The following is a 20,401-nucleotide window of genomic DNA, read 5'->3' as shown; positions in this document are numbered from 1 at the left end:
TGCAGTGTTTATAAGTCTTTATTGGACATCACATTACATAGTTAAAGGATGAACATTCATTGGGACATCTACTCTAGAGGGCCGCACGGACATGTCTACCCTGGTACCCTGACTGCTGTTGGTACCAGGATGAGTCCTTTGACCCACTTCCAGAACTCATGCTGGTGTAGACATTGTTGGGTGCGCACACACACACACACACACACACACATAGAGGTCATACACACTACTGAGCCACACTCTCAAGGAAACGCACAGAAGTTTGACCAGGCCTGTGAGCTTATCATCAATGTGCAGACATTGTAGGGAGCGCATGCAGACATGTGGAGGCCATACTGTGCACTTTTCCGTGCACAGTGATGGGCAAGCTACTTGGAACATGTTGTAAGCTAAGCTACAAGTTAGTCTTGATTAAATGTAGCTAAGCCACAGGGGAAGCTATCCGCGGAGAATTGTAGCAAGCTACACAGCAAAAGTAGTTTGCTACATTAAAACTACATTTTCCGCCATCTATGGGCCCACATGTATAATATCAATGTTCATGTCACTGAGAGTGTACAAATGGAACCAACAAGGGGTCCATTACAATTAACTATCTGTCATTTAGCTGGGGACACCCTACAACTACCTCTAGGGGTCCCCGCACCCCACTGTATGTATTTATTTAGTTTGCCTTTTCTTTGGCCCACCCCTATAATGTTATTAATTTTCTCTACCTGCAGTAAAACAACAGCATCTATCTATCTTGTCAAAAAACAATGACTTGCGTGTTGTTTGGGAACAGTTGGTAATTGATTGATTGATTGAGAAGTTTATTGACATCTTAAAGAATTTAAATCCATGTAATGCTTTAAAAAGGAAAATGGATGGCACAAAAAGCCAAAAGGCTTGTTTCCAGTGGGGTCCATTAACCATTAAGTAATGGTTATGTACAGTAAAACTTTTCATGAACTCAACTCACCTTAATGTGTGTTCCTAAATGTGTGTTTCCACGTCTTAGATGAAGAGAGCAGTTATGATTTTGGTTTACAAAGAAAACAACTAAAAACTAAGGTTTTGGGCATTATTTTCTCTAAATTCATACATGTGTCTAAATATGGCCAAGAACACGCATTTTTGTGGGTTTCTTCATCGCTAAAGAAAAACTAATCTACAGGAGGGAATTGCTCTGACATTTTCAAGTATGTTTTTTTTTTTTTTTTTGAGTCGTCAGCTTGAACGTCCCCTCTGTCTCTGACTCCCTCTTTGTCATGTGACATGAGTGCGGGACTCATACTTGCCAACCCTCCCGAATTTTTCCGGGAGACCTCCCGAAATTCAGCGCCTCTCCCGAAAACCTCCCGGACAAATATTCTCCCGAAACTCTCCCGATTTTCAGCCGGAGCTGGAGGCCACGCCCCCTCCAACTCCATGCGGACCTGAGTGAGGACAGCCTTTTTTCACGTCCGCTTTCCCATGATATAAACAGTGTGCCTGCCCAATCACGTTATTCCATACGAGGCGTCCGGCATACCGCCGATGAGCATGGTGCAGATGGAGAAGATCTTCTCGGCGTCCGTGTTGGCGCACACGTTGCCAAAGCCGACGCTGTTCAGGCTGCTGAGGGTGAAACAGAGGGCAGCGATGTACGAGCTGCGCACCGACGGGCCGCCGACCGTGTTGTTGACGTAGGGCATCTCCAAGCGTTTGCCCAGCTCATGGAGCCATTCTCGGGGAAGAGACGGGAGGACAACAGGGTGACAAGAACTAAATCATCCAGACTAGAGATAAATTGTATTATGTTTATCTTACCTAAAAATAAATATATTTATTAATTAAAAAACAAAAAAAACGAAATACATTTTTACTATATTTTGCTAAAAACATCAAAATTAATTGTATTTTTATTTGTATTTTTCCTGACTCCTTATTACAGCCAGCCATAGAATTATACATTAAAATATACATATTTGAAATAATTAATTTTAAATGATCATAATAATTCACTTAAAATAAACATATTTAATTATTAAAATAATTGTTTATCAACAACTTTAGCATTTTATTCATTACCTTTTGAAGCTCTCAGAAGCCAAGTTATGTTATATTTATGCTAGTTTGAAGTATCAATTATCTAAACACAGTTTTGTTTGCACATTTTCAGGATGTATATATATATATATATATATGTATATATTGTAATGGCAATCTTCACCTTCAAATGTTCCAATTTATTGTCATTACTCAACAGGTTTGAGGGAGTGATCCTACGCAGTAGCAAACATTGTATATGAAGTGAGGTCCAGTCGGAAATCCAGTTTATGCATATTTATTAACGAACTTGCAGGGTGAATGAAACATACCAGGGATTATTGCAGTGATATTGTGTTATATGTTCTCCTGCCTGTTGCTGTCTGCTGCTGTCTGCTGCTGCTGCTGCTGTGGTTTGCTGTTGTCTGCTGCTGTCTGCTGCTGGTAAGAACGGTTTGTGCTCCCACACCTGAGTCCTTCCTCGTTTGGCTCACCTGTGCTCCTACATATGCCTTCCCCCCTGCACTGCTCAACCAAAAAGCCCGCCACCTAGTGACAAAATAAAGTAATGCCAACACAAAAATAAAGATGCCTTAAATGGCTCCAACATATATATATATATATCCAACATATATATATATATATATATATATATATATATATATATATATATATATATATATATATATGAAATACTTGACTTGGTGAATTCTAGCTGTAAATATACTCCTCCCTTCTTAACCACGCCCACAACCACGCCCCCCCCCCCCCCCCCCCCACCTCCCAAAATCGGAGGTCTCAAGGTTGGCAAGTATGACGGGACTGTTATGATTTTGCTTAGTAGTTTTGATGACCCGCCTTATCGTTCTTCTGATTGGCCAGTTCGTAAGGTTTCACCCTAAGTTTAGCCAATTGTGACTCATCATACGAACACCAACCAATCATCATGGATTTTCTCCGTAAGTATGGATCTTCTCATTCATCCAGGTCATTGTATTTTCTCCATATTTTTTGGGGGCCGGGATTCACAGTCCATTTTCTGTCTTTGTAGCTTGTAGCTTTGACGTAAGCTACTTTGCTACACGGGTCTAAAAGTAGCTAAGCTACAGGAAAAGCTACTCGTTAAAAAAGTAGCTAAGCTACTGGAAAATGTAGTTAAGCTACGTAGCTTAGCTACATGTAGCTTGTTACTTTCCATCACTGTCTGCGTAACATTCTGAGTTGTCTTGGAGAAATTCACAGAAATTTGACCATGACTGCTGTCGTGGTATGGGTTGTAACGATCAGACGGTTTATGCAAGCAATGTGTTTTATTCCGACCAGCCTCAGTCTAGCATAGGATTCAGTGTGTCACAACATCAAGCGTCATTACCTAACATCCGGTCGGGGACATCCTGTATGCTATTTCAAAATAAAGGCATACCAGATAACACCACATCTCCCTTTCTAGAAAACTAAACAGGCTGTAACAATTACTGCTGTATGTCAGATAATGTAAAAATCTGTAAACCTTTGCATGAAATATAACATATATTCACTCAGAATGGAATAATGCACTCCTAAGACTTCTCAAGAAAAATAACAAAAGCAAACATAGTCAGGCAATATCTTTGGAGGCAAATAGTGTAACCATCAGAACACAAACATTCACCAGTCTTACTTGTTTCACATAGTTTTTTTTCTTTTCACTTTTTTTTCACATTTGTTTCTCTCTACCCCTCCCACAGTTCACAAGTCCAGTCTGTGAGGTTTTCTCACCACTCTGCCACATCTAGTGGTAGGACCATGTAAGTGTGTATGGACGGGTGTAAATGCCTTGGGAGTCTGTGTTGAAGGTGACTTGGGGCGTTCTGGAGAACCCAGTGTGGGATCACCTGGTTGGGGTGGAGTGGTGGGTGTCAGTGTGTGCGGAACAGTCTCTGGAAAAGGGACAAGGTGGTGTCTATTCCTTCTGATGGTGCCTGTAGGGCCGTCCACATGTATGAACGTGGGGCAGAGTGGGATGAAACCACTGTGCCTTGAGACTTTGTATTTGTAATCCACACTGGTTGACCTGGAGTGAGTTGACTCAGATCTCTCACACGGTGTCTTTTGTTGAAACTTGCAGTGTCCTTTACTCTCCTCTCCCTTTCTCTAGCTGCGACGACGGTGCTGTCTGGAAGCTCTGGAGTTAGGAGAGATGGATGCTGGGGCAGTGGAGTGCGCAGTCTTCTGCCCATGAGGAGTTGAGCAGGACTGTAGCCATTTGCGAGTGGTGTAGCTCTACAAGCCAACAGAGCTAGATATGGATCTTTAGCCTTCTTTAGCAGGTTTTTCACGGTCTGCACGTGACGTTCCGCCTCACCATTACTCTGAGCGAACCTAGGGCTACTGGTGGAATGAGTGAACCCATGAACTGCTGCAAAGTTTTTGAATTCTTGACTGGAGTATTGAGCTCCGTTATCACTGAAAAAATGGACCGGAACACCATGCCTGGAGAAGATCGACTTGAGATGCACAATAACATCCTCAGATCGTGTGGAAGTTAGCTTGGCGATCTCTACAAACCTAGAGTAGTAGTCCACTACAAGTAGGTAGGTGTCTTGGTTAAGGCTGCAGCTAACGATTATTTTTCTATCGATTAATCTATAGATTATTTTTTTCGATTAATCGGTTAATCTATAGATTATTTTTTTCGATTCATCTATAGATTATTTTTCCTTTTACCGATTATTTTTTTATTCAAAATGAAGATGAAAAAATAAATGTAGGCCCGTTTTTTCAAAAGGCATGGCTTTTATCTACATAAAAAAAGAAGTATGGCCACTCAGTCAACATTGACAACAACATGACTAAATATTCTGTAACAATGTAAACATTTAAAACTTTTAACATTTAACAAAATTAAAAGTACCTTATTTGCTTTTTAATGTGCAAATATAAAAGTCAACATCCAGTGCAAATCTTAATATTCTGCAATAGTATAAGCATTTCAAAAGTAAAATTATTGCTTATTTTGCTTTAAAATGTACAAAAATAAAGATAAACATCCAATACAAAAAAGTGCAAAACGAAATATTCTGTAACAACAGTGTAAACATTTCAACAAAAGTGAAAGTATTGCTTATTTGCTAAAATGTGCAAAAATAAAGATAAACATCCAATACAAAAAAGTGCCAATCTAAATATTCTGGAGCACTGTAAACATTAAGTATTGCTTTTAAAATGTGCAAATAAACATCCAGTCCAACACAGTACACAATAACCAATTCTACTCATTCCAGTGAGTGACTAACAGTTGTAATGAAGAAAGGTTAGCATGTGTACATGCTCTGGTTCTTTTCTTGTTTACAATATTCCCAGCAGCTGAAAATAGGCGCTCAGAAGGGGTCGATGTGGCTGGAACTGAGAGGTAATTAGCCTTCACCTCAAGCCAGGACTGCGAGTGAGCTGAGCTGCAGTTTATATTTCTAGAAGGTCAACGGGCTCATAGTGATGTTACTAGTAGTTGACTGGGAGGTGTTTATTATCATTTGGGGAGAGTCCGCTGCCTGATGCTCACCTGCTAAACAACTATCTGCTCCACGCTGAAGCGCTGACTACATGCGCTCTGAATACGCACTGCTGATTGGCTGGTAACGCTCTGAATACGCACTGCTGATTGGCTGGTAATGCTTCGTGTGTACCAATCAGATGGTTGTGTGGGTGGGACAATGCTGCGTGCTGAGACAGAGGCAGACGGAGCAAAGCAGATTGTTAACGCTTTAGCTTAGAAACTCGTTCGGTACACCCCCGTACCGAACCGAAAGCCCCGTATCGAAACGGTTCAATACAAAACACGTACCGTTACACCCCTAGCAGATACAAATGACACATTCATGTTTTTGTGTAATGATGACAACGTATGCTCGCGCGGACGATTGACTAGTTGATGGTTTTCTTTTCAAATGTTCGTTCATAGCCGTTGTGCTGCTATGATAGGCCATTTCCGCTCGACACAGTGTGCATACAACAACATTATTAGGCCGTTTATTGAAATACTCCCACACTTTTGACCACTTTTGGCATGCTTTTCCCCCCCCCTCGCTCGCACCGCTCGCATCGTCTGCTTTGATCGTCTGCTTTGATCGTCTGCTTTGCGCTTCGCCATGACGGTAGTGTGACGTAAATATGCGACGCGTCGACGCACAAAAACGGCGTCGACGTATTTACGTAACCGATGACGTCGACTACGTCGACGCGTCATTTCAGCCTTAGTCTTGGTTGAGTGAGAATAAATCAGAACCTACTTTTTGCCATGGTCTCTCTGGGAGCTCACTGGACTTTAATGGCTCCACCGGATTGGCTCGTTTTTTGATGCATGTGTTGCAATTTCTCACCAGCTCGTTTAGTTGGCTGCTCAAGCCTGGCCACCATACAGCCTCTCTGGCTCGCTCTCTGCATCTGGTCATCCCCTGATGTCCCTCGTGAAGTGTGTCGGGGACAGAGTTGCGCATCGCTGTGGGAATAACTAGTCTAGAGCCCCTGAGCAGTAGTCCATCGTGTACTGTAAGTATGATTCTATCAGGCCAGTAAGCCTTCACTGGACCTGTGAGCTTGCTGCGGTCACGCCATCTTTTCTGACAGTATGACATGACCTCTGAGCACACACTGTCTTGCTGCAGTTGCAGGATTATATTTATAGCTAGAATTCACTGAAATTTAAGTATTTCTTTTAAAATAAAATAAATACTTGACTTTCAGTGAATTCTAACTATATATATATATATATATATATATATATATATATATATATATATATATATATATATATATATATATATATATATATATATACATATATATATATATATATATATATATATATATATATATATATATATATATATATATATATATATATATATATATATACTGTATACTATATATATATATATATATATATATATATATATATATATATATATATATATATATATATATATACTGTATATAAATATATATATGTATTTTATTATATATATATATATATATATATATATATATATATATATATATATATATATATATATATATATATATATATATATATATATATATATATATATATATATATATATATATAAAATATAAATATAAATAAAATAAAGACTTGAATTTCAGTGTTCATTTATTTACACATATAAACACATAACACTCCTCTCTACTCATTGTTGCATTTGAAAATGCAATGCTTTGCAGCCAGTAGCACAGCTTTTGAAGGAGCGTAGGTATGGGCAGTGTAATATTCTGGGTTGGAGTCAATAACCAGGCGAGGTGATGAAGTTACGTTTCTTTACTTCATACTTCCGAACCGACGCCCACACTTGCCTATGACAAATTTGTGCTTTGTTTTAAAGATGTGATATTTGGATTTACACTATATGAAAAACATTTGAAAATGAATTTTACCTTAGCAACCTCATTATACTATTGGCTAAGTTTTATATTCATAAATGTACGTTTCTCAATACCCAACCTGTTTTTTGTGCCTTTAAAAAAGATTTAGAACTCTACATTAAAATACTCTCTACCTACCTCTACAACCAAAAAGCTGTGAAAACGATGATGCTGTGCTCCAAATTTGGATTATTTACAGAACTTGTGTGAGCCTATAGCTTTAAATTTTGTTACATATATATATATACAAATTTTTTTGCATTCTTCTTTAGTTGCTTTATTGAGTTTACAAACCCCCTGGTGCTGTTTTGTACTGTTTTTGTACTGTTTCTGTACTTGTTGCGATTATTTATCTTTTTTTTGATTGTATGTAAAGTTAAAGTTAAAGTTAAACTACCAATGATTGTCACACACACACTAGGTGTGGTGAAATTTGTCCTCTGCATTTGACCCATCCCCTTGATCACCCCCTGGGAGGTGAGGGGAGCAGTGGGCAGCAGCGTAGCCGCGCCCGGGAATCATTTTTGGTGATTTAACCCCCAATTCCAACCCTTGATGCTGAGTGCCAAGCAGGGAGGTAATGGGTCCCATTTTTATAGTCTTTGGTATGACCCAAATGTTGAATGTTATAATTAAAGGTTTTGAATAAAAAATAAATAAATAAAAAGACTTCCACACTTGCAGTCAGGGTGCGCAATACAACGTAAACCGTTGGCCAACCAAAAAGTAACCACAGAACACTAGTGTTCTGTGGTTACTTTTTGGTTGGCCAACAAGCGGACGTGACGACAGGCTGTCCTCATCGGGTCGCACGGACCCGGAGGGGGCGTGCCTTAAGTCCGGCTGGAAATCGGGAGAAATTCAGGAGAATGGTTGTCCCGGAACATTTTCGGGGGAGGCACTGAAATTCGGGAGTCTCCCGGAAAATTCGGGAGGGTTTGTAATGATAGTGTTTGACCACATGGTGGTAGTAATAGTCTACAAATGACTAGGAACCAATTATAGTATGTGTCGAGTAGGACTCTTTAGAGGTAAAACACACTTTGTACGCACGAGTGTTGAAGAAGCGCTTGTAATATGTTATCGTTATTAAAAGACAGTTCTACAAGACATCCAACGATGTGTTATTTAAAACAATAACATAACATGGTACCAGGAATGGGGTATTGTGAAAAGCGACATGGATTTGAAGCCACCTGAAAAGCTGAAGCTGAGTGTAAATGTCGACAGCAATTGGCGCACCTTCAAGCAACAGTTCCAACTGTACATGGCGGCTATGGGACTGCAGGATAAGCCGGATGCAAGGAAGGTGGGGTTACTGCTTATAATAGCAGGCCCACATGCCATTGAAGTTTACAGCACTTTTGTGTTTGACAATCCAGATGACAAAAACAAGTTGGATGTTGTCATTGAGAAGTTTGATGCTCATTGCTCTCCCAAGAAGAATGAGACATATGAAAGATACAGTATGTGTTCCGTTCAAGAGTGCAAGCTCATGGAGAAAGTTTTGACAGTTTTGTGACTGATTTGAGGCTGAAAGCACAAACATGCAACTTTGCTACACTGAAGGACTCTATGATAAGAGATCAGATTGTATGTGGCATAGAAGACAAAAAATTTAGAGAAAGACTGTTGAGAGAGACAGAATTGTTGTTGGAGAATGCCATTAAAATTTGTCATGCAGCAGAATTGTCACAGATGCACGTCAAGACGTTTGGTGAAATGGCGTCTACCGCAGCCAGCAGCGTGGGACGTGACAACGTGTGTGTAGTGTCAAGGGGGCGGAAGTCGCAGCCTACACAGCAGAAGAGTGACGTCATGTTCCAATGCAGGCGCTGTGGGTTGCAGCACAAGCCAAAGCTGTGTCCAGCATTTGGTAAGCAGTGTTCCAAATGCAATGGAAAAAATCACCTTGCCAAACATTGTTTTGCAAAAGGAAAACCATGCGCTAAAAAGGAAAAATCTGTCAATGTAGTGGAAGACACTGAGCTGGGTGAAACATTCTTCATTGGCTTAGTGAACAGTGAAAATGAAACTGAAGTAGAAGTCAATGCTGTTGATAAAGACAAGTGGATTGCACCGCTACAAATAAATGGAACTCTAGTTACCATAAAACTAAATACTGGTGCAAAGGCAAACTTGATCAGGATGTCAGACATCAAGGAGATGAGAGAAAAACCGAAAATCCACAAAACAACAGTTGCACTGAAAGACTACAATGGTCGTAGCATTGACAGTCTGGGCAATTGAGAGTCACTGTAAAAGGAAAAGTGCACCACCTGCTATTTTCAGTTGTCACTGAAGAACGCGAGTCATTATTGGGTGACAAAGCATGTGAAGTTTTAGGACTAGTGAAAAGAGTGTATCTTGTGAACACAGATGTGAGTGCTCAAAAAATTGAAACTGATTCAATAGTGCAGAACTACACTGGTGTGTTCACTGGTTTTGGTGCTTTACCTTTCACATACAAAATACAGCTTAAAGAGCAGGCACGTCCAGTTGTCCATGCAGCGCGAAGAGTTCCATCAGCACTTAAAGAGCGTCTCAAAAAGGAACTGGACCGGATGACAACACTGGGTGTCATAAAGAAAATTGAGGAGCCAACCGATTGGGTAAACTGCATGGTCTGTGTGAAAAAGAAAAATGGCGATCTAAGAATATGCATGGATCCAAAAGACTTGAATGAAAACATAAAACGTGAGCACTACCAAATACCAAAACGTGAAGAAATAACCAGTGAGATGGCTGGCTTAAAATATTTCTCAAAATTGGATGCGTCAAATGGCTTTTGGCAAATCAAACTAGACGAAAACAGTAGCAAATATTGCACTTTCAACACGCCTTTTGGTCGCTACTGCTTCCAACGCCTACCATTTGGGATAAAATCTGCATCAGAAATATTGCATAGAACAATGGAACATATCATTAAAGGCTTGGAAGGCGTGCGAGCGTACATTGACGACATTGCTGTGTGGTGAAGAACAGTAAAAGAACACAACAAAAGGCTGACCACAGTGTTGGAAAGAGTACAAAAATATGGACTCTAATTAAACAAAAAGAAGTGTCAGTTTTGGAGTGTCAGAAATAATTTTTCTGGGAGACAAGTTTTAGTGCACATGGCGTTCAACCTGATGATGAAAAAATACACGCCATACAAAGAATGCCAAGTCCCACAGACAAGACAGGTGTACAGCGTATATTGGGCGTGGTCAACTATATTGGCAAATTCATCCCAAACCTTGCTGTGAAAACATCCTGCATTCGTGAACTCCTTCACAATGACACAGAGTTCAAGTGGACGTCCAGGCACGAGGATGAGTGGCAGAGACTGAAGGAAACACTCACTACTGCAGCTGTGCTGACATTCTTCAACCCTACAAAGAAAACAAAGGTGTCAACAGATGCTTCAAAAGATGGATTGGGTGGAGTTTTACTACAGGCTGATGTATGAAGGTAATCTAGGGGTTGAAAAGTGCAAGAGACAAGCACGCGACACTGTAATACTGGCCTGGAATCAACAAAGACATTGACAACATGATTGGCAGATGTTCAACATGTCAAAAATACAGAAACAAACAAACAAAGAACCCATGATATTGCCTGAAGTTCCTACTGCACCATGGCAGAAAGTGGGAATGGATTTGTTCATTTGAAGGGCAAAGAGTATGTGCTATCAAGCACATCATCAAACTGTGTGATCACGCATGTCAAATCTATATTTCCTAGATATGGTATACCGCATACTGTGGTGAGTGACAATGGACCATGTTTCAACAGCAAAGAGTGGCAGCAATTTGCAAAACACTATGATTTCAGACACGTGACGTCGAGCCCTCTGTACGCACAGTCAAATGGAAAGGCTGAGAAAGGAATACATATTCTCAACAAATTTTGAAGAAAGCAGTGGATAGTAACTCTGATCCATACCTAGCACTACTTGGCTACAGAGCAACACCTCTTGAGTGTGACTTGTCACCCTCTGAACTACTGATGAACAGAAAGCTTTGTACTACACTACTAAGTATGTCAACACCAGTGACGTGCGGTGAGGGTCATGACTGGTGGGGCACTGACTTCATCACAGTCAGATTTACAAACATATGAACCCTAAAGAGTATCTTATTCACCATTTGATTGGCAGCAGTTAACGGGTTATGTTTAAAAGCTCATACCAGCATTCTTCCCTGCTTGGCACTCAGCATCAAGGGTTGGAATTGGGGGTTAAATCACCAAAAATTATTCCTGGTGTGGCGCCGCTGCTGCCCACTGCTCCCTCACATCCCAGGGGGTGAACAAGGGGATGGGTCAAATACAGAGGACAAATTTTACCATACTAGTGTGTGTGTGACAATCATTGGTACTTTAACTTAACTTTAACTTTACACATACAAACTGTAGCACACAAAAAGCACATTTAATTAAAAAAAACGTTATTATGTCTTACCTTTACACATAAGTGCGGGAACAGTGGTGTTCGTGTTGGAGGAGTTGTGAATGAATGAATATGAAATCCGTGCTGCAGTCTGCAGGTGTACCTAATGTTGTGTCCCTGCAGTCGTTCACGGCTCCTCCGGTGCGAGCATTGTTGTTTTTGCGCTTTTTTTTCCCCGGAGGGTGCGTTCTGCGGCGGGGGTGCATTAACCGGCACAAGGAGGCGGGATTATTGCGAGCCTCACACAGTGCGTCTTTGCAGCAGTTTTATGATTGCTCAGCACAAGAAATACTTTACACACATACAGTTGTTGACAAAATACACAGTACATTATACACCTCAGCTAACTAAACTATGGAAATGTATAATATAATTCATATAGCAATACGGTCTCACTGCACAGCAGGCCAGCAGTTAGCCGAGTTCGCAATCCATGGTGAGGCTCAACTGCGTGACGTGCCTCAACTGGCTGCTGATCACAGCAAGTCTCTTTTCAGTATTTGAACGGCAAATGTGAAAATTCAGCGATTTTGAATAAAAATAATGTAAAACTGGTGAAGTTAAATGGAAAATAACTTTATAGTATAATCACTGAATACATGTAACAATTTAATTAATTATTTTTCTTTTTACATTTTTTTTGTTTCCATGATGGCACGTGAGGCCACGCCTCACCTGCCTCCAGTGACCGCACATCACTGGTCAACACCAACGCAGAGTCAAAAAGTACAACGGAAGCTAAAGCAACAAAAGCTAAAGCAGAAGTCGTTTTATGGCAAAGCAGCCAAATCGCTCTTACCACTATCACCAAGTGACACAGTGAGAATTGAAAGTCCTGATGGTTGGAAAACAAAAGCTACTGTTCTCCAAGAAATATCACCACGATCATATACTGTGAAGAATGAGGAAGGACAGATACTACGTCGCAATCGTCACAGTTTGCTGAAGGTTCCAGAGACTGTTTCAAACCAAGCAACAGCTGAGTCCGAGGTTTCATCTACACCTACTGACTTTGAAACAATGCCAATGCAGCACATGAATGAAGATGTGACTGACGGTCCTGAACCTGTTGAGAAGATCCACAAGGCAGATCAAGAAACCTGTGGATGATGACTATGTGTATTATTAAACTCTTTTAATTTAAACTGATTGACAAGCTAAAGAGTTAATGTTTTCTAGAATATTTTAAATGTTTTCTAATACAGTTGTGCAAGGATCGTTTTTGAAAAGATTGCATATTCATGTGGTCAAGAAAGAAAAACAAGTTATTTGTTTAATATATGACATTGTATTAGCAATGTGTGCTTAGCTTAGAAAGAGGGATGTAATGATAGTGTTTGACCACATGGTGGAAGTAATAGTCTACAAATGACTAGGAACCAATTATAGTATGTGTCGAGTAGGACTCTTTAGAGGTAAAACACACCTTGTACGCACCAGTGTGGAAGAAGCGCTTGTAATATGTTATCGTTATTAAAAGACAGTTCTACAAGACATCCAACGATGTGTTATTTAAAACAATAACATAACAGGTTGGCAAGTATGAGACAGGCACGTGGAGGCCACACACACAACTAAACTGCATTCTGAGTTGTCTTAAGAAAATACACACACGTTTGAGTTAGTTTGTGTATGCTTATTTTGAAATGCTCAGACATGGCAGGGAGTGCATACAGCAACATGGAGCCCATACATGCTATAGTTTTGGGAAATGCACAGGGCTTCTTATGTTTAATGCTCATGCAATGTAGGGAACGCATACAGGCACACAAAGGCCAAATATGCTAATTTGTCACACGCAATTATTTCTAAGAAAAACACCAACATTTGAAATAGATATAATTTTTAATTGTAAGGAGTGCTTACGGGCACACATTAAGACATGCTGACATCAATGCGCCTTGTTCTCAGGTAACGAATTGTGAAATATCATAATAATGTATAGTGATGGATAAATGACCCATACTGCCACATAATAGATTTTATTATACACATTTAAAATGACATACAGACGTATAAAAGGAACAATAAATCCGTCAATACAAAAATGCAAAGAGACATTTTACCCCAACATTTTTAAGATATAGTAGTAAAATAAAAAAAAATAGCCAGCAGCAAGCTTAAGGCAGACTCAGGTAAGATAGACTTGTTTTGGCTTGAAATGTATGTAAAACACAACATGCAATATTCATATCATCACTTTAGTCCAACTGTGCCTCTATTTTGGATGAGATGTTAAAGTGTGATGATATTTAGTTCGCTTCAAGACTCCATTTTTAGAACAAGAGGTAGTGGGAAGTAGAGTACTTGCATATTGTGCATTTGGAATGTTATGGCTGCTATTAATGTTAGACAAACAGCAACTGGCTGTTGAGGTCTGGCAGCTTTATTATTATTATTATTTTAGAATACGTTAAAGATGTTCACGCTTAAAACTTTTCATTTTGAAAATGTGCGGCACATCACTCCATAACCAAGCTCCTCACGCCATCTGAGCTGTCATGTGATATAAAAGACTGGTTTGATAAAATAAAATAATACACTCTGAGTAATTTTTTGGGCACACGTTGATTCATGGCCTGCATGATTGTACAACCAAACATGAAGTGTGTGGCGACTTGTTCTTACTTTCTCAGCTCGGCCTGGATTCTTTTCCTGGGCAACAGCATCCACATTACAGTGGGGGCAAAGAAGTACTTGATCCCCTGCTGATTTCCTACATATACCCCCTTAATCCATGACAGCTTTTCTTTCCTGCTCCATTGAGATCATCAATTATCTTCTGCCTTGGAATTTTGGACTGTTCTCCAGTGTGGCTGCCTTTAACATTTATTGGTACGCCACGGTAACAAATGTTTTTTTGTTTCATAATAGCATGATGGTTTTTTTCAAAGTAACGTATGTAATATATTTATTATTTTATCCATCTTCTTGTACTTTTATACAGTAAAGTAAAGCACTTTGCCTAAGAATTGTGAAGTGAAGTGAAGTGAATTATTATGAATTTATATAGCGCTTTTCTCTAGTGACTCAAAGCGCTTTACATTGTGAAACCCAATATCTAAGTTACATTTTTAAACCAGTGTGGGTGGCCCTGGGAGCAAGTGGGTAAAGTTGTTTTTTTTTTTAGATCAATTTAATTTAATTACAATTTTTTTTTTCTATCCATCCATCCATTTTTCTCCCGCTTGTCCCTCTCTGGGTCAGGGGGGAGGGGTGGGGGGGCATGAGCCTATCTAATTATCATTATTATTATAGCTCCAACTACAAAACCCAAAACCAGTGAAGTTGGCACGTTGTGTAAATCGTAAATAAAAACAGATTATAATGATTTGCTAATCCTTTTCAACGTATATTCAATTAGATACACTGCAAATACAAGATATTTAATGTTCGAACTGGAAAACGTTGTTATTTTTTGCGAATATTAGCTCATTTAAAATGTGATGCCTGCATCCTGTTTCAATAAAGCTGGCACATATGGCAAAAAAGACTGAGAAAGTTGAGGAATGCTCATCAAACACTTATTTGGAACATTCCACAGGTGAACAGGCTAATTGGTAAAAGGTGGGTCTTATGATTGGGTATAAAAGCAGTTTCAATGCTCAGTCATCCACAAATAAGGATGGGGCTATTACAAGGAATTTAGGGATTTCACCACCTACGGTCCGTAATATCATCAAAAGGTTCAGAGAATCTGGAGAAATCACTGCATGTAAGCGGCTAAGCCCGTGACCTTCGATCCCTCAGGCGGCACTGCATCAAAAAGCGACATCAGTGTGTAAAGGATATCACCACATGGAATCAGGAACACTTTAGAAAACTACTGTCAGAAACTACAATTCATCACTACATCTGTAAGTGCAAGTTAAAACTCTACCATGCAAAGACAAAGCCATTTATCAACAACACCCAGAAACGCTGCCGGCTTCGCTGGGCCCGAGCTCATCTAAGATGGACTGATGCAAAATGCAAAAGTGTTCTGACGAGTCCACATTTCAAATTGTTTTTGGAAACTGTGGACGTCGTGTCTTCGGGAACAAAGAGGAAAAGGACCATCCGGATTGTTATAGGCGCAGAGTTCAAAAGCCAGCATCTGTGATGGTATGGGGGTGTATTAGTGTCCAAGGCATGGGTAACTTACACACCTGTGAAGGCACCATTAATGCTGAAAAGTACATACAGGTTTTGGAGCAACATATGCTGCCCTCCAGGCAACGTTAAGTAACCTGCTTATTTCAGCAAGACAATGCCAAGCCACATGTTACAACAGCGTGGCTTCATAGTAAAAGAGTGCGGGTACTAGACTGGCCTGCCTGTAGTCCAGACCTGTCTCCCATTAAAAATGTGTGGCGCATTACGAAGCCTAAAATACAGAACGAAGACCCCGGACTGTTGAACAACTAAAGCTGTACATCAAGCAAGAATGGGAAAGAATTCCACCTGAAATGCTTAAAAAATTGGTCTCTTCAGTTCCCAAACGTTTACTGAGAGTTGTTAAAAGGAAAGGCCATGTAACACAGTGATAAAAATGCCCCTGTGACAACTTTTTTGCAATGTGTTACATCCATTAAATTCTAAGTTAATGATTATTTGCAAAAAAAAAATCAAACATTAAATATCTTGTCTTTGCAGTCTATTCAATTGAATATAAGTTGAAAAGGATTTGCAAATCATTGTATTCTGTTTTTATTTACGAATTACACAACGTGCCAACTTCACTGGTTTTGGGTTTGTAAAACTTTTTTGAGGGCTTTAACACAATCGAAAACTTAGCATCTCTTGCAAAAAAGTGGTACACATGTTCATCATGACAGGACATACGGAAAACATGAAAGAACTGTAAGATGCACAGGTCGTCGGCCATTTTGGTTTTCAGGTCCCATTTTTGGGGGAAATTTATTTTTTGTGTGTAACGTTCTAATCCGGGACATGATTATTTTGTATTTAGAATATGTGGCGGGCCAATAAAAATGGAGCTGCGGGCTGTAAATAGCCCCGCGGAGACACCCCGCTCTACATCGTCAAGTTTTAGAACCAAAGCTGACCCCGCTGATCTGAGGACCTCAGTGAACTTTTTGATCTCTGCTGTGTTTATTTGTTCATCTGAGAGTTTTAGTTTTTTTGTGGTAGAAAAAGTCCCACATGCTCGCTGTGCTCTTGCTAGAATTCATGCTATATGGATGCAAGCAAAGAAAAAAAACGTAAGCCGATCGTCGACTATGGGCTAAATCTAACGACTGAGATTCAACATGAAAATTCTTACCCCTAAGAAACACTGTTTAATTCAAGAAAGAATTTGTAGAAAAGTAGAAAAATGGCGTCTACGTGACTTTCCCAGCAAGTCTTCATTAAAGGTTCCAGTGATTTAATTAATCATTAAAATGTGTTTTGCATTGTTTTCTTCATGTAAAACTATAATTATACTGTTTTGTCTTCTGGTGTCTGGAACCAATTATTTCTTTTGGGAGAAAAGTTGCTTTGTTTTTCGTACAATTCGGGTTTTAAAACAGATTACTAACAAAAACCGGAGTACAGTAGCACTGTACATTCATATAAATCTATAGAAGGTACCTTATGGTACATGTATCGGCAGATATACAATGTTGCAAAAGTGGTATCGGACAGAAAGTGGAATCGGGCCATCCTGACTTCATTTCATGGGCACATTGGAATGCTTCAAGTTGGTAGGGGATCAAATACTTCTAACCTGGCTGTTTATTGACTCTCCTGACTTGAGAAGTTATTTAGCGGCATGCTATGCTACCAGGGGAGAAACAAAATCACAACAAAACTTTCCTGCATTTCCCTGAGAAGTAAAAAAAACCGAGAGATCTTTTCCCTCTCAGCTGAAATCGTATTAATGCTCGCTTAAATACAATCTTTGCCAAATGTTGAGTTGATGTGTTTGGTGATGATGAGGTCATGCGTGCTGCTTGGCTGGCGGCCTAAAATGTCCGGGCAGCGTGAGCGGAAAGGTGCCAAAATGGAAATGAAGCGTAAATGTCCAAACTGGCACAGTGACGCCCAGCAAGAGGCCGACTTAACTAAGCAGACGGTGCAGGGGAAGGAAGCCAAGTGTTGCCATGCCGCAAATACGAAAGGGCTGCTCTGGCAGGGCAGAAAATGTTGGGTCTTTTTTTTTTTTTTCAAAAAATGCACACTAAAAAAAACCACTGTAAAAAAACAAGCTTACGCCACCACACTGCACATTTATGTCTGCTGAATTTCCTTCCAACAGTGGCCTAGTGGACGCCGAGCACCAATAATCGCAGAGTGCGTCCACTTAAATAACTAAACTCCGCACCTCAAGCACCCCCTCCCCCCCACTCCTCAGAAAAGGAAAACAACGTTATTGATTATCTTTACTATCAGATGTCTTAAGCGCGCATCTTCAAGGGCACACATGGCATCTGTAAAGCTGAGGAAAATAAAATAAAACTGCTAACCATTAGGGATGGGACTCTTACAACAACTCCCGATTCAATTCCGATTCCTGGGCTGATGATTCGATTCAAATCGATTTTTGTAATAGATTATTTGGTATATAAATTACAGATAGCCTAAAAATTCTTAAAAAGAACAAAAAAAAATTCTACAAAGTTATTAATCGATTTAAAATCGGAATAAATAAGAGTCGTGATTCAGATGTGAAAACATTATTGGAGCACCCGTCTTTAGGCTAATTTATTGGGGGAGAATCACATTTCTTGTTTATATCGTTTTTTAATTGATTCATAAATTCCAAGAACCGATTTAAAAAATAGAAAATATATACTGTATATGTATATATATATTATCGCTCTGGAAACACTCTGTGGAAACGCTCCCCACCCACACTGCTTGGTGCCTCGTCTGAGCTGCTGTGACGTAGATTACCATAGTAACTAATTTGATTACCTTAGTAACTAATTAGATTACCTTAGCAACTAGTAATTCATGCAAAAGCGCAATTTCCAACCATTGAAATACTTTGTATAGTTCAAGACTTACGGTCATTTGAAAACATCACTGCACATCATAATGGCAGCTACAGTTTCCATCTTAAAGATCTAAAAAAAATATTTGGGAATGTCTGGCTGGCCATATTGAAAATCTTAAATTTAAGCCCCGGGCCTTAATTTGTCCAGGTCTGTCCTATATGCAAGGTCTACACATGCTTACCAACAGGGGGTGCTAAATTACTTCTTCCCGATCAAGTCAGAGCTTTTCTTTCGCCACTCACTCAAACAGCAAAACAAGTGTTGTGAAGGTTGTTAGCAAGTGAGCAAACAACAGAAGAGAAGTAAAAATGCTAATTTTAAATTATGCTTTAAAATACTTTAAAAAGTCCAGCTGCTAAGAAATATGATAGCCCTTTTATTGCAATCTACCACTTGTTATTTCTCTGATATGAAAATCCATCCTTTTTTTACCGCTTGTCCCCCTCTTGTAGCCTATCCCAGCTGCACTCGGGCGGAAGGCGGGATACACCCTGGACAAGTCGCCACCTCATCGTAGGGCCAACATTATTGCTACAAAACAAAATCTTAAAAATGTTTTTTAGTCTCAAAAAAGACAGGTCATCTCATATTCAGTGTCATCTTATATTCGGATCAATACGATATATATTATATTGAATGTATTATTATGCATAATTTACTTCAAATTCAATTTTAAGAAGTATCACTATTAGTGGAAAAAACAATGACAACTATGATTGTACATTATTATAAAAATAAGGCACTTGTACAAAGAAAGAACTACCTCTAATAGATGCCAGGTACTCTCTGCAGTTGAGTAGCCAATGTGTGAAGTAACAGCTAAATCTGAGATGGCGGGGCAATTTAGAGCAAATAATGCGGCAACGTAATGAAATACAGATGGAATATACAGTATGCGTTAGGAAAAAAGTAGATGGTGAAATAAGCGATACAGTTATATTACCACGCATTGTTGGGGTGTCCTGATCCGATACTGATATCGTTCCTATATCAGCAAAAAACAGGTATCGGATTCAATCGACCTGCATTTAAAATGTCCGATACAAGCAGTCTATTTTGCTCCCGCGAACATCTTTTATGGCTAGCTTAGAGTTAGAATTTTTACTTCAAAATACTGATGACTTGAACGTACAAAATTAAAGTATGCCTATATAACTTATATGAGATTCAAAATAACTTCTGCAATATTCCAACATAAAATAAATAAATTAAAACAAATGGGGTAGCTCGATCCTAATTTACAGTGTATATGCCATATACATGCTAATAATTGGCAATATTGATTTTACATAGCGATTTTCCACACCTCAAAACTTGTCAATCCAAACCCCATCTAAGATGTAGGTTATAATCAACAAAGTAATAAGTAAAATACTTAGGGTATAAACGCTTTGTCGGGCTCAACAAAATACAGGGCTGGCACATTCAACTTAATGGCAAAGACTACTTCCTGGCTCCGCCAACACACCTCGGAGAAACTAAAATGAATGCATACTTGCAAATGAGACTCAAAAGTGTAAAAAAAGAACATATTACATCTAAACGGTATGCAGTCCAT

General features: G+C 39.4%; 1 protein-coding gene across 3 annotated transcripts in view; it reads right to left on the bottom strand.

The window, feature by feature from the left end:
• Positions 1-13,826: 13,826 nt before the first annotated feature.
• Positions 13,827-20,401, bottom strand: part of LOC133652704 (sodium- and chloride-dependent GABA transporter 2-like) — a 105,099-nt gene continuing 98,524 nt past the window's right edge. For all 3 annotated transcript variants that reach the window (XM_062051730.1, XM_062051740.1, XM_062051747.1), the window contains one exon: positions 13,827-20,401. This exon is cut by the window's right edge and continues 505 nt beyond it. The gene's annotated coding sequence lies outside the window, so the exon portion shown is untranslated.

The sequence above is a fragment of the Entelurus aequoreus genome, linkage group LG01, assembly GCF_033978785.1.
Source record: "Entelurus aequoreus isolate RoL-2023_Sb linkage group LG01, RoL_Eaeq_v1.1, whole genome shotgun sequence".
Classification (NCBI taxonomy): Eukaryota; Metazoa; Chordata; class Actinopteri; order Syngnathiformes; family Syngnathidae; genus Entelurus; species Entelurus aequoreus.
The sequence above is the reverse complement of the archived record's forward strand: the minus strand, read 5'-3'. Positions and strand labels throughout refer to the sequence as shown.